The sequence below is a fragment of the Colobus angolensis genome, unplaced genomic scaffold (assembly GCF_000951035.1).
Source record: "Colobus angolensis palliatus isolate OR3802 unplaced genomic scaffold, Cang.pa_1.0 Scaffold26, whole genome shotgun sequence".
NCBI lineage: Eukaryota > Metazoa > Chordata > Mammalia > Primates > Cercopithecidae > Colobus > Colobus angolensis.
Genome location: NW_012115821.1, coordinates 4,872,802 through 4,887,962, shown reverse-complemented (window position 1 = coordinate 4,887,962; position 15,161 = coordinate 4,872,802).

Here is a 15,161-nt window from a genome sequence, read left to right as displayed (position 1 = left end):
ACAGTGAATGTCTCTAGGAAATACCAACCAATATTGGAATTCTGAAAAAGTGATAACGAGCAGTATAGTACAGGGAACTAGGAAAGACTGCTTGACAAAGATAGTATTTGAGATCATAGATAAATGCTTTGGGCCAAAGTAATTGTTATTTCCTCAGTTTAGTTGAAAGTAAATAATGATACTGTTCCCTCCATTTTTTTTTTTTGAGACGGAGTCTCGCTCTGTTGCCCAGGCTGGAGTGCAGTGGCCGGATCTCAGCTCACTGCAAGCTCCGCCTCCCAGGTTTACACCATTCTTCCGCCTCAGCCTCCCGAGTAGCTGGGACTACAGGCGCCCGCCACCTCGCCCGGCTAGTTTTTTGTATTTTTTAGTAGAGACGGGGTTTCACTGTGTTAGCCAGGATGGTCTCGATCTCCTGACCTCGTGATCCACCCGTCTCGGCCTCCCAAAGTGCTGGGATTACAGGCTTGAGCCACCGCGCCCGGCCCCATTTTTATAGGTAACAATAGCACACATGTATGTGGATGAAAATGAGAGATACAAAGTAATTATGAGTGAAAGAAATCCTTGTAGAACAAACATTTCAGTGTTGTCCACAACAAACCAATGGACAAAGGATTTGAAAATGCTAGTACCATCCTAACATTCCAATTGTTTTGAGCAAATCCTTATTGATAGAGATCTCCAGGACTGCTTATCAACCAGTGAGTAATTCCAATAGTCAATAAACAAATGCTGCCTCCCTCATTAGGGATGGAAATAGATGTTCCCATAGAATTTCAGAAGAGTTGACAGACAAGCCAAATTACTGTCAACTTTCAAATTTGTCATACTGCCCCTGGTTCTAGCCTCACTGCAGAAATCCCAGAGAAAGAGATGGTGGGATGTGAGGAATGGAGATAATCTGTGTCTCTTTGGGATGTTCTAGGGTCTACTTAAGGCCAGCATGGCAAACATGTATAGTGACAACTCTAATCAATTGTTCATGGCTGTCTGAAAGGGTTGGTGAGGCTACAGTGATCAAGAAAAAAATGTCACCATTAATTGGCCATTATTACCTTGAAAAAGTGGTAACTTGTGATAGGCAACAGTTTCTATGCAGTGGTAAAACATGTCTTATACTGTTCCAGAGGTGATATGATTTAATCAACAGTACAATTGAATCTGTATTGTATTGGGGGCACTTAATGTTAGAATTTTGCTAAAATATTTGATTTCTATTTAGACACACAGATCTCTAAAAGATAGTTTTCTGTCTTGATCACTAGTTCTTTATTTCATTCTGAATCAGATTAGAAGTAGTAAGTTGTGCTTTATATGCTTGTTAGCTCATTCATTCATTCACTAATTCAGCCAGTCAGCCACTGTCCTGGTTATCTATTGCTGGGTAACACATGACTTCAAAACTTAGTGGATTGAAACAGCAACAATTGTCATTATCTCTTCCAGTTTCTGTGAGTCAAGAATCTTGGAAGGATTCAGCTGGGTGGCTCAGCTCAGGGTCCCTCTGTGGTTTCCAGTCAGATGGTGGCTGGGAGAGTATGGGGCTGAAGCAGCTGGGGGTTGGATGGGCAGCTCACTGTCTTCATGTAGTTCCTTGGCCTCTGTACGTGGGTTAATCTGGACTCCAAAGGCAAGATGTACCACCTTTTATGACCTAGCTTCTAAAGTTAGGCAATACAGGTTGAGCATCCCTAATCTGAAAATCTGAAATCCAACATGTTCCCAAGTCTGAAATTTTTTGACTGCTGACATGAAGCCACAAGTGGAAAATTTCACACTTGACCCCATGTGACAGGCCTCAGTCACAATGCAGGAGCATAGCAAGCAGTTTATTCTGTGCTTCCAAGGGAACAAAGACCCTTGGAACTCTCCTCAGCTATGATGTATGTTTGTTGCACACGTCCAGATTCTCCCATGCAAGCAACTAGACTGTCCACTTAGGTGGCTGACAGTGACATATTTACTTTCTGATGGCTCAGTGTATACAAACTTAGTTTCATGCAAAAAAAATATTTAAAATATGATCTAAAATACATTCAGGCTATGTATATAAACTGTATATAAAACAGAAATGAATTTTATGTTTAGGCTTGTGTCCCATCTCCAAGATATCTCATTATGTATATGAAAATATTCCACACTCCAAAAAAAAAAAAATTCAAAATCCAAAACACTTCTGTCCCAAGAATTTCAGAATAGGGATATTTAGCGCCTGTATCACTTCTACTACATGCTACTGATTATAAGCTAGTCATAAGTCTACCCACCCAGGTTGGAGAAATGGGGAAGTAGTCTGCACCTCTCTATGGGGATGTAACTAGGGTTTTAGAAAACATATGGGCTAGGAGATGATGTTGCCATCTTGGAAAAATATGATCAGCCGATTAGCCAGAATCACAAACACTTGTTAGGAGCCTCTTAGGTGCTAGGCTGCACATACTCTGGGAATACAGTGAAGAGGAGAGACCACGTCCTTGCTCCTGAGGAGCATATATTCTCCTGAGGATGAGTGAGGAGATAAACAAGTAATAAATAAACAGGAAAGATAAGATTGGATTGTGATAAGTGCTTTGAAGAATGTTAAATAAAACAGAATAACTGGGGTTTGGAGATCTTTAGATAAAGTGGTCATGACAGGTCTCTCTCTCGTTTTTTCCTCAGTATCTACTTTATTTACTTGTTTTTTATTATTATACTTTAAGTTCTGGGGTACACCTGCAGAATATGCAGGTTGGTTATATTGGTATACATGTGCCATGTTGGTTTGCTGCACCCATCAACTCATCATTTACATTAGGTATTTCTCCTAATGCTATCCCTCCCCGAGGCCCCCATCCCCTGACACGCCCCAGTGTGTGATGTTCACTCCCTGTGTCCATGTGTTCTCATTGTTCAACTTCCACTTATGAGTGAGAACATGTGGTGTTTGGTTTTGCTCTTGTGTTACTTTGCTGACAATGATGGTTTCAGTTTCATCTATGTCCCTGCAAAGGACATGAACTCATCCTTTTTTATGGCTGCATAGTATTCCATAATGTATATGTGCCACATTTGCTATATCTAGTGTATCATTGATGGGCATTTAGGTTGGTTCCAAGTCTTTGCTATTGTGATCATTGCTGCAATAAACATACGTGTGCATGTGTCTTTATAGTACAATGATTTATAATCTTTTGGGTATATACCCAGTAATGGGATTGCTGAGTCAAATGGTATTTGTAGTTCTAGATACCTGAGGAGTCGCCACACTGTCTTCCACAATGGTTGAACTAATTTACACTCCTATCAACAGTGTAAAAGCGTTCCTATTTCTCCACATCTTCTCCAGCATCTGTTGTTTCCTGACTTTTTGATGACTGCCATTCTAACTGGTGTGAGATGTTATCTCATTGTGGTTTTGATTTGCATTTCTCTAATGGACAGGTCTCTTTTAATTAAAGAACTTAATGATGAGAAGAAAACAGCCAGGGGAACAGAGTTCCAGGTGGATGGAAGAGCAAAAATACAGCATGTGAGGTAAGAATGAGGTTGGCCCATTTGAGAAACAACAAAGGGCCTGGTGGCAGGAGTGCAGTGGGCAAGGAGGAAGGTGGCATGAGATGAAGTCTGAGAATTAAGCTGGGGACACAGCATAGAGTTTTGAGGCTAAGAAGCATGGATTTTGTTTCAGTTCTCCTGAAAGTTCCATAAAGGGAGACACTCCGCTTATTCACTCTTAGAACTCCAGTGCCCAGAAGCCTATCTAACACACACCTGGCATTCACTTGAGCTCTGCTGAATAGAGAATGACTGAATGTACCTCAAACCTTAAGTTGCCACCTGACCACATCCCACAGCAAGCTCTACATTGTAAGGACATGTTCCATGGAGACAGAGTGGTTGAGATCTCACTTAAACTCTTTAGCTTAGGACTGGCTGGGCTACTTAACAGCATCTATTACCACCTAAATGAAGACACATAACAGGGAGCTAATTATAATGTGTCTTGCCCTGCTCTTGAATAATTAAATGTTTTATTGTGATGTTACAATTTGAATTTATTATCCTTTGCTGGGGAACAAAATTAAACATAATGAGGGCTGTTAGTCTCCTCTCAGTTCTGCCTGTATCCTGTACCTTATATCATTTTTGCCACTTTGATTAATGGGTTTAATTTACTTTGACTGGGATATGTAGGAATCAGTAGGTGGGGGGAAGGTGAGACTGTTAAAAATCCTTTTAATTAGACTAATAATGCCAAATCTGCATGTGTTAATAAGGGTACACTATTAATTAGCTTTCGTAGATGGCTTCTGGAAAGGTAGCAGAGTAGCTTTGAAATATCCTTTGTGATACCAGGAAATCGATTAAGCTGACAGGCAAACCATGACATTACATATTTCCTCAAATAAAGAGCCTTTCATCTCTGAAGACAAGGAGAATCTCACATGACAGACCTATCCCTAGCTTGTTGTGTGGGACGTCTTTTATGGACCCTCCAAGTTCACTATTGCCCCTTCTTCGCTTTGCTCTCTGTCCTAGTGCTGACCTACGTGGACCGTATCAGCAGGGTTTCTCTGTGCTCTGTCTGCTGTTTGTATTTGGCCAAAAGAAGCCCTAGCAGGAGATCTGGATATTGAATCTCTGACTTCCCCATTTTGAGATCACCAGATTTGTCTCCAAAGCTAGCTATGTCCCTTGACCCAAACTCATTGCTCCTCAAGAAAACTTTCTCTATACAACTGTCTCTCTGCATTCTGCTAACATCTTCCCACTTTTGTTCTCTTCAGGCCTAGCGGAGTTCATAGATCTCCCTCATTCCTTGGCCCAGATAGTCCTTGCACTACCTCCCACTCCCTACCTTCATCTTTGTAAATAGTTCCATTGAAAACAGATCCTCCTGGCAAGGTGACCCTCCTTGGGATGCCAAGGTGGATGGACCACTTGAGGCCAGGAGTTTGAAACCAGCCTGGGCAACATGGTGAAACCCCATCTCCACTAAAAATAAAAAAAAATAGCTGGACATGGTGGTGCAAGCCTGTAATCCTAGCTACTCAGGAGGCTGAGGCTGGCACCCAAGAGGTGGAAGTTGCAGTGAGCTGAGATTGCACCACTGCACTCCAGCCTGGGCAACAGAGTGAGACTCTGTCTTAAAAAAAAAAAAATCAAGGAAAGAAAAGAAAAACAGAAAATTGATCCTCTTTGAAATAGCCTGCTTTGAGTGTGCTTTTTCCTTCTGGGACCCTAGTTGATGCCCCCTTGCTATGCCAACATTTGATCAATTTTATTACGTTTTAATTTTGTACATATTTCATTAAAATTAACTGCATCATTTGAATAGAGCTTTATGTTTTGTTTGTGAAATGAGATTGGATCATATGTACAGAGTTGTGCATTTTCATATACAAGATTTCTGTGTTGCCAATATTTGTTTTAATAAGAAATCAAGAACGCTTTTCAGCAGGGGTGGAGGTGATACCATCTTCAAATGCTAAAATAAGTGCTTTCAATAATAAACCATTTTTTAAAAATAAAAATTTCCCCACATGTATTAAATAAATATCTCAATTTGACCAACAAATTTGCTCTTGGGTCAATATTTGTAAAAGATCACATCAGGTGTTTTCTATGAGAGGAGTGCACAGGCTGGAATGTTTATGTGAAGAAGTAGATATTAGAAATCTGTAGTAGATAGGCCACGCATGGTGGCTAACACACATAATTCCAGCCGAGGCAAGTGGATCACTTGAGATCAGGAATTCAAGACCAGTATGGGCAATATGGTGAAACCCCATCTCTAAAATAATTAAAAGATTAGCCAGGTGTGGTGGCATGCTCCTGCAGTTCCAGTTACTTGGGAGGCTGAGGTGGGAGGATCACTTGAGCCTGGGAGTTTGGGGCTGAGGTTGCAGTGAGCTGTGATCATGCCACCACTGTACTCCAGCCTTCTAGCCTAGGTGAAAGAGTAAAACCTTGTCTCAAAATAAATAAATAAATAAATAAATAAATAAATAAATAAATAATAAAAATAAAAGAAACCTGTATGAACACAAAAATACATGTACTTTATGTGTATGCACATAAAACGTGCTTCAACATTTTTGAAGCTCCAATTATTTGAGGAGAAACATGGGATGAAACTTTTCAGCAGCCACTTCTCAAAGTTTGTCACATTTTTAAGTTTGCCAGCCTGAGGCTGGCATCTGGATCTCTATGGAGAGAATCATTCTTAGAGGCCTTAGTCTCCTTTGCTTGCCTTCACTTCCATTCCCACACACCTTCTCCTACCCCTAAGAGATTTCAAAATGTACTGAGTGCCTCAGCTGGAGGATGATGGAGCCTGCTGGCCCACCCTGTATCCATTCTGCCTTTAAAACTTTGCTAACAGATTTTACTGGGAACAGAAATGGGGTTGTCCAGCTAAGTTTTAGCCACTGAGATGTGAGCAGTTGTTGCAGAGGGTTTCTGGAAAATATGCTTTTGAATTGTACCCCTTTCCTCTAGCCTTTCTACTTCCCACCTGGAAATTGGATGTGATAGCTGGAGCTCCAGGATTTACTTTATAATCATGGCCTTGCGAATGGATGCCATATCCTAAAGTGGAAAATGGAAAAATGCTGGGACACTAATGATGTCATGGACCTATAACAGCAGCCCCAGATGACCTACTACTGGCATTCATGTTATAGGACAGAAAAACAAATATCTTTCCTGTTTAAACCATTCTTCCTTGTCATTTAAAGAAATGTATAAATGATACCCAGAGCAAGCCACTATGGGTACCATTTGTGTCACCATCAAGAGGACATGGCTTATTTTATGACTAAGGGAAATTTCTGAAATACAGGCTTCAAACAGGTTTCATTCTTGAAACCTGAAATGAGATTAGGATATAGCCACAACCCTACTTTCATACCTTACCTGTGTCCTAACCAGACCTGAAAATTCATCATTCACAGAAGACCCTATGAATTTCTGTGCCTTGCCCTTTCTCCAGATACCTGATACATTTCTTCACTCTAATAATTCTTTTATATAACTTTGCATTTTTTTCCCTCTCTAGGCATGTTTGCAGTGACTTGCTAATATCACTTCACACCATTCTCCCTTCTCAGCCTCCTGAGTAGCTGGGACTACAGGTGCCCACCATCATGCCCGGCTAATTTTTTGTATTTTTAGTAGAGACAGGGTTTCACTGTGTTAGCCAGGATGGTCTCGATCTCCTGATCTCATGATCTGCCCGCCTCGACCTTGCAAAGTGCTGGGATTACAGGAGTGAACCAAAGTGTCCGGCCGGCACATAAAGACTTTAAAAATGTTTAAAGTGATAACAGAATTTAATTTTGATGATTGAGGTGGCGATGAAAGTGGGGTTGGCTGCTAAATGGACATTGTGTGTGTGAGAGGTGGTGGAGGTGGGGTGGGCAGTTTTCAGAACAGGAGACAATGTCTGTGAGCTCTATTCTGTCTTGTTCTAGAACCCAAACTGTGACAAAGACCCAAAGCCAGGAGAAATGGTCTCAACAACCCAAAACAATCTATAAATTTGGATCAAGAGAACCCATCAATGACAAAAATACACACGAAAATCTTTTGGCCACTCTTTGAACAACAGATCATTCTAATCAACATGCAATAACAGTGGGGACCCCTGGGCCACAATAAACCCTTTCACAACTGTGCCCTTTACCTTGGGCCCTCATAGCCCTTCTGCTGGGATTTGCAAGTTATCTTCAACAAGGAGTTCCCAAACCAAGGGCCAAGACACATCTGGAGAGTGTCTCTTGGGTTTGACAGTTGTGCTTTTAAGCATTCCTGCCCTTCTGGTTTCTGGTTCCTTTGGCTCACTTATGAGAAACATTGTGTAATCACCTCATCTGACTCTGAGCCAAGAACAGAAGCCTACAGAGGCCCTGGCTAACGTGGGAACCAAGCTTTTAGCTTTGTGGGCTGAGTCTGCTGAGCTGAGCAGCTTCCTAGGACTGTCAGAGGGTTGGTGCTACTCATGTGCAGTTTTTCTATTACACTCTTTTTCTATGAGTTGGATGAGCCTTTGCAGATTAAACAGTTGTTTGCACTTCCCCAGTTCCATGTTGACTTTTATAACATCACCAAAATGTGTTTCACATTGAGTGGAGTGTTACAAGGCTCCATATGGTGAGGTATGGTTTCCTCTTGCCTGGAGTTCTGAATCATTCTGTGATTTGTGTGAATCTGCTTTGCTATCAGGTAATGAAATAAAATGTACAATGGTCAGATTTTTTTTTTTTTTTTAAAGAACAACTGTCTACATTATATCCAGAAGGTGCCAGATAGTGAGCAGGTTGATTAGAGATATCTGTCAAGTAGATGGCCCTATGTAACAAGCACTGATTTAAAATCGAGGATGATTGCATTCTGGGGCTCACTGGCACCACCAGTTTCCCTGAGATAATGCTCAAGTAATTCCTCTTTGGATAAATCTTCCCTGACCTCTCTACTCCCTCCCCTTCCCCCAGTCTGGGTTTGAAATCCCTTCCCCCCTGCTCCTGTAGTATGCTTAACTTTATGAAGTACTTGAAACAGGTCAAAGTGCAAACACAATAGAAGGTAGAATGGGGATGTAAAGCACCTTGATGTTTCAAAAAACAGTATTTCTCATCACTTCTAGTTTAAAGTCTCATCGTTCACGTCAATACAATCCCACTGAGGTAACTATTGTTCTGGTATTTCAGCCTCATTGATTCTGGATTCTCCTCTCTAGGTTATTGAAGATGGGGCAAGTTACTGTCCCAACATCAGAGGAAGGATGTCCAAAGGCTTCAGGTTCCTGTGCTATTCTTGATCCTTACTGGCCTCCAAGGAGATGGCCGTTGCTCCAACGGTCCCTCGCCATCCCATTCTGGCATATGGTGAGGTATGCCTGGCCCTGCCAGAATTTAAGATGTGGTGCTGGCTCTCACTGCTGAAATCCATGGCCCCTCTGCCACCGTCTTCATCTAATATCATTAAACTCAGCAAAGAAGACTGGAGATATATGTTACACATGTGCCTATGGCAATGAATTCAGATACGCTTTTCTTCTGATATAGAAAATATTTTATAATCATAAGTAGATGGTTCCTTATATATTTGCCTTTTCAATGGTCATCAACAATTCATAGCTACAGATTCTGCTATGTCTGCATAGCAACAGACTCAGTCTGCTTACACCTTATGAATCATAAATTTACTCATGGATAAGTATGTGTTGTTCTCTCAAAGGTTTGATTATTTAGATTCATTAAGTGTTGTACTCAAAAGAAATAAGACTGGTAACTGTATTTTAATAAAGTGTTTAAATACCTAAACATGTTAATATTTTAATAGATATAAGAGTGTATTGTGCTGTAGGTACAGGTATTTATTACTGTTACTATTGTTTTTAAATAGACTAGGACTTCAAAAGGAAACCATAAGGAACTTTAAGTCACCATCACCTTATTTTACAAAGAAAAATGTATTTCATTCACGTAAGTTGCTATTCATATTTAGTTATACATTTCTACATTATGAAGAAAGTATTCACCCTGAGGCAGGGAAAACAGAAACCCATCTTAGCTCCTATTGAATGCCTCCATCCTGGAATATTGTACGATTGACATATGCATTGGAATTATTCATGCTGCTTGTATACTTTGGGAGATGAACACCTTGAAGACAAACTCAGAATTTCAGTAAGTCTAACCTTGATGATTATTTTTACAATAACTGAAAGTGTATGGTCAATAATCCAAACTAGCAGATAATTTAAAATGATTTAAATTTAACTGTGGAATATGTTATATATCTAATCCCCTCTAGACACAATTATGTTTTACCTACATTTGTATTTAAATTGATTTAAATACTAATTAGTGTGGGGCAAGCTAAGTTATCAGGTAAAAATGAGCTTGGAACAAAGTACAACAGGAAAAGTAGATTAAAGATTAAGACAGAATTTCATTTTCTATTACTCTTTAACTTCTAGGCAAGCTTACTATATTAAAAAGTCACATTTGTCACGTTGTTCTCAGATAATATTTTTTTCTTTCAGATGAAAGTGACACAAGAGTGTTAAAAGTCACAAAATACAGCCAAATACCAACTTTTATTTCCCTAGTCTGTGTCCCACAATTAGTCCCGCAATTTGTTCCATATTTCAACCAAACTTAATCATTTGAACTTGCCCCAAATGACTTACAGTTTCCCACCTTTGTATTATGCTGTTTTCTTTGCCAGACACACTTTCTCTGCCCTTGCCATGTAATTTAGAGCTCCTCCAAGTCAGGAGGGTGTGATCAGGATAGAAACGGCTTCTGGGATTTGGAGCTTGATAGGGATCACACACATACACACACACCTCCAGCCCCCAAAACTTTGCAATAATGACCAATAATAATTGTGACCTCCTCTAAGACAGCCATTGTCTTGACATGTGTTATCTCCTAACACTTTGCATTGTGTTGAGGTTTGGAAACTGTCAGAAATACTTAAGGACCTGCCTAGGAAACAAACTGAACTCATGTCTCAAACACCAGAAAGTACTCTATAATCTTATATTTGGGAAAATCTAACACTTAGAGCAAGACAAAAAAAAAAAAAAAAGAAATAATTTTAAGAAAAAGGGTTAGACAGATCATTTACCTTAAGAAAATAAATAAGGTGTAATTTATGACCTATTACTATCTCCTACTTTAGTCTTGTTTTACGACTTCATGGAAGCACTGAAGCATGTTCAGTCAACACAAACCTTGGGATTCAGGATTATACACTGTCAATGGCTTAGGCTTACCTCTGTGGTATAAATTACAATAAAGTCCTTATTTATTGATACTGAACATTGGAAAACACAATAGATAGAATCTGTAACTTATAAGAAAAAACACAATCACACTAAATTTTACAAAAGACCAATGCATCTTGTCTAACTTTGAACCATCACAACATTTTGCTGAATCTTCTAACATGCAATTTCTTGCTTTGAAGGTTTTACTTTGTCTTAATGTCTTTACTAAACGTAAGCAATCTAAAACAAGAAATGCTTTTTCTCTTGTAGAAAAAATAATTCTACAGCATTCAGCCCAGTGTCCCACACGTGACTGAATCTCAAAACCATCTCTTGAATTGAATTTTGCCTGCAGATGATACAGACCCGAACATACTTGACAGCCATTGAAAATGCTTCTTTCCCCTCATATTTAAGCAGTGGAATAGCCTAATGGTCAACAGAAAACTGCCTGAACTCAAATCCTAGCTCTGTCACATACAAGTTGTTTAACTTTAGACAAGTCTTTCTGTGCCTCAGTTCTCTCATTAGTCAAATAGTTTAAAAAAATTGAGATGTAAATATATCAAGATATGTAAGATGCCTCAAAAAGTGCCTCGAATGTAGCAAGTACTTTACAAGTATTAATTGTTATTATCATTATTATTATCCTAGTTTAACTGTCTGCAAAAATTGAGTTGAGATTTCAAAGGAATGGATAACTAAAACTACGCATGCCTCACAAAGGATATTTGTTTGTAAGAAACCACAAATTTATAAATCTTCCTCCTCTCTTTCCCTGATGGTCAAATACAAGGCCCCATTGTGGAAATGTAATTTCCAACTCTCTGTGAAGGTAACACCCCTGCCTGTTCTCCTAAAATACTCATGCAAATTAAACAGAATGAACTTATGGAAAAAGAGACAGCGTATGTAGGGACTCTAGAGATGGCTGTCTGATTTTTTGTTGGGCTTATCTTCTGATTTCATTTCGTTTTGGGACATAAGACCAGGGGTGTTTTGTGGTTAGTATGAGGTCAAGGAAAGAAAACAAATCCAGTGGACAATACTACCTCATCGGAGAGCAGAAAATCATATCAATTTAATACAGCATCAGTGTGGCTGATTAACAGTCCAAAAGTTAGTAGTTTTCTTTTTCATGCTGATTAGGAGTAAGATAGTAGCCTTACTCTGAAAAGCCTAAGAATAACAGGTGTTACACAAACAGGTTAACATTGAGTTTCTCCATTAGGGACTCCTCCTGTTCCCATCCTTCTCTCTCTTATTTCTCTGTTTTACCATACACCTCAACACCTGTGAGGAGATCATGTATAAGCATAAAAGGGAGCCAGTCTCCCGTGTTGTAGAATTAATGAGGAGCCCAAAGGGCCCCATCTCATTCCTTTTTCTCTAATTCCTTCTTGAATAAAGGCCTTGTCTAGCTTAAATACTTCATTTACCATAAAAATTACTTACTGGAGCTTTTTAACACACTTTGTTCAATCTTTAGCAGATAAAGCAGACCGAAAACTAAGGATATAGAAGAGTTGGGAAATATAATAGATAATTTTGGTTTCATAGCTATGCATTAAAATTTATTTCCTAGAGAGAGACTACATTTTTTACTAGGCCTCAAAGAACATCTCAACAAAATCCTCAAATTGGAAATTATACAGGCCTGTCAGATGAGCAGAGAGGAATGTAGGTAATAAGGTCAGGGTGGGTAATTTTAAGAGGGCCCACTCATGCAAGGGTTGAGGGAAGAACCTCCACGAGGATGGTGGGCATGGAGTGAGGGCATGTCAGTGGTGGTACACTTTGTAGAGGAGGACACATGTAAAATGGCACTATCATTTAATTACCTTCCTTATGAGCATCTTGGACCAAGGCTAATGTTTCAATTAACTATCACTGTTGTTTTCTCTAGCAACTTTTCATTGCAATCTTCCCCAATGTGGTGTCAATATATTACCTTACAAATTGTTAACATGTGACAGCTTACAAAAATGTGCTCTAGTGGAGCACTTTCCCCACCATATCATCCATTCTTAGTCGTGCATCTGGGTTATTACCAAGAACTTTGACTGGGGAGGAAGAGGGTGGGACATACCTAAGAACTAAGCTGGAAAGCCAATGGAAATCAAATTTTGCTGAGCAGAGCTATTTGGCTACTATGGGCAATTCAAATACTCACTCAAAGCATCAGAAATATGACTTAAACCTGGTCTTGATTTCAATGTTGTAGGGAAGAAAGAAAGAAAGAAAGAAAGAGAGAGAGAGAGAGAGAGAGAGAGAAGCAAGTATAGTGCAACCCAATAAGAGTAATAGAAATGTTCTTGGTCCAGGAAGGAAGTACTGATTGGTGAGAAATGGAAGGGGTTGTTGGCAATACAGGGAAGAAGTAACTTTCTTACCTGGTCCAAGAAGAAAAGGGTGAGCAGGAAGACTGAGGGAAGAACCTTAGCTAAGCCTTGCAAAGAAGAAAGACCATAGTCGGTAGGCAGTTTTGGGAACCCCAAAGACCTTCAAAATAAGTACTCCAGTGACTAATGACAGTATATGCTTATTCTAGCTTTCTTGACACTCAGGAGGAAACAACCAGAATCCTTTCTCTTAATAGACCTGTGAAGGAAATCTGCTTCTAAGATAGATTCCAGCCCGCAGGGTGGAAACACCACACATTTACCAAAACTCTTCAAATTCACTTAAAAGTAGAAACATCTCATTTTTTTCTTCTGATTATCCATGGCATTCCTAGTTGTATCCTTTTTATATCATAAAAAGAAACATGTTATGATTATAAAAGTAGTGCATATTGAAAAACACAAAAAGATAAAGAAAACAATAAAGTCAGTAACAACTCCATTATCCAAAGATAACTACTGTGTGTAATATTGTGGTATGTATTGCTTTTTCCCTATACATATTATATATTAAACAAAATTTAAATTAACAAAATTAGACATATGCATTTAAGAACCTGCTATATTTCTGTATCATGAAATTTCTTCTGCAGTATCAGTGATACTGCATAGTATTCCATGGCATGGATATTCTATTTTTAATGTTCTATTCTTGACCATTTTAGATATTTCCAATTTTCACAACCTTTAACCACTTTTTGACTAATTAGACTTTCTCTGGTCTTCTTCTTCTCGTAGACAAATCCCTCAGGGTCTATTCATGGAAGTCTGGTTGGGTCTCTTCTTTTGGAGAACTAATAAATTAGTCCACACAACTGAATTTGCTGAAAGTAAATTTGGAGTTGGGCAACTTTTACTGCATAACAAGCAGTATTTGTGTGCAAAGAGTGTCTGTTTGGCATTATACTCTTCACTAGCTAATATGTTCAGGGCAGGAATTCCCCTTTCTGTCTGATGGCTCTCCCTTTTCTCCACATGCAAGGAAGTATGTAACTGGGCACAGTGTTGCTTTGATCTGGTTTTCATTATGTGATAATTGTGGACTTTCTAAATTGTAAATGCCTGTGACTCTTTCCCCAGCAGTCAGACAATCTATGCTCTGGGAAAATTAAAGGGAAGAAATTCAGGTAACAAGAGGAGCAACATGAAGCAATACTTTGTTATAATCATCCTCTTACTAGCTGAGGTCCAAAATGCTGTATTGAGTGAAATAACATGATTAGAGTTAAATAAATAATGATAGCTAAGAGAGAAATCAGCTAGAGAGAAGTTATTTCAGCCTATTAAGAAAAGAAATGAGATGTTGCACAAAGGAAAAAGGCCCTTATATGAAGAGTGTCAAAATAAAGGAGTGAAAAAAGAAATAAATGAAGTCTGAAGAGCATGCTAGAAAAGGCAGATGGATAATTTTAAGCAAAATGTGCTGCACAATGAGATTGGAGATGAATGGGAGGAGGTTTGATTGTGTAAGCAGTTCTTGCTTTATACCAGGGATCTGCAATCTTTTTCTCTAAAGGGCTAGATAGTAAATATTTTAGGTTTTGTAGGTCAGAATGTCTCTCACCCTACTACTCAATGCTGTCATTGTAACATCAAGGCAGGCATAGACAACACCTAACAAATGGGTGTGTCTATGTTCCAATAAAACTTTACACAATCTGGTGGTAAGCTGGGTATAGCCTACAGGCTGTAGTGTTCTGACTCCTGGTTTAGATGATGGCCTAAAGTGGTGGCGGTTCCTTTCTCCACTCAACGGAACTCATATTACTTTGGCGCAAAAGTCACTAATTTTGCCATTATCTTAATTAAAGGTGCCATTACCTTTAATGGTAAAGACCACAATGACTTTTGCACCAAAGTTTAGTTGTTGTGAGGATTAAATAACAAGTGTGAAAAGTCCTAACACAGTGCTTAGCACAAGGTCCGCACTCAAATGTTTTCTCACCCACCGTCCTTCAAGTCAGTGGTCATACTCCACAAGGAAGCATTCA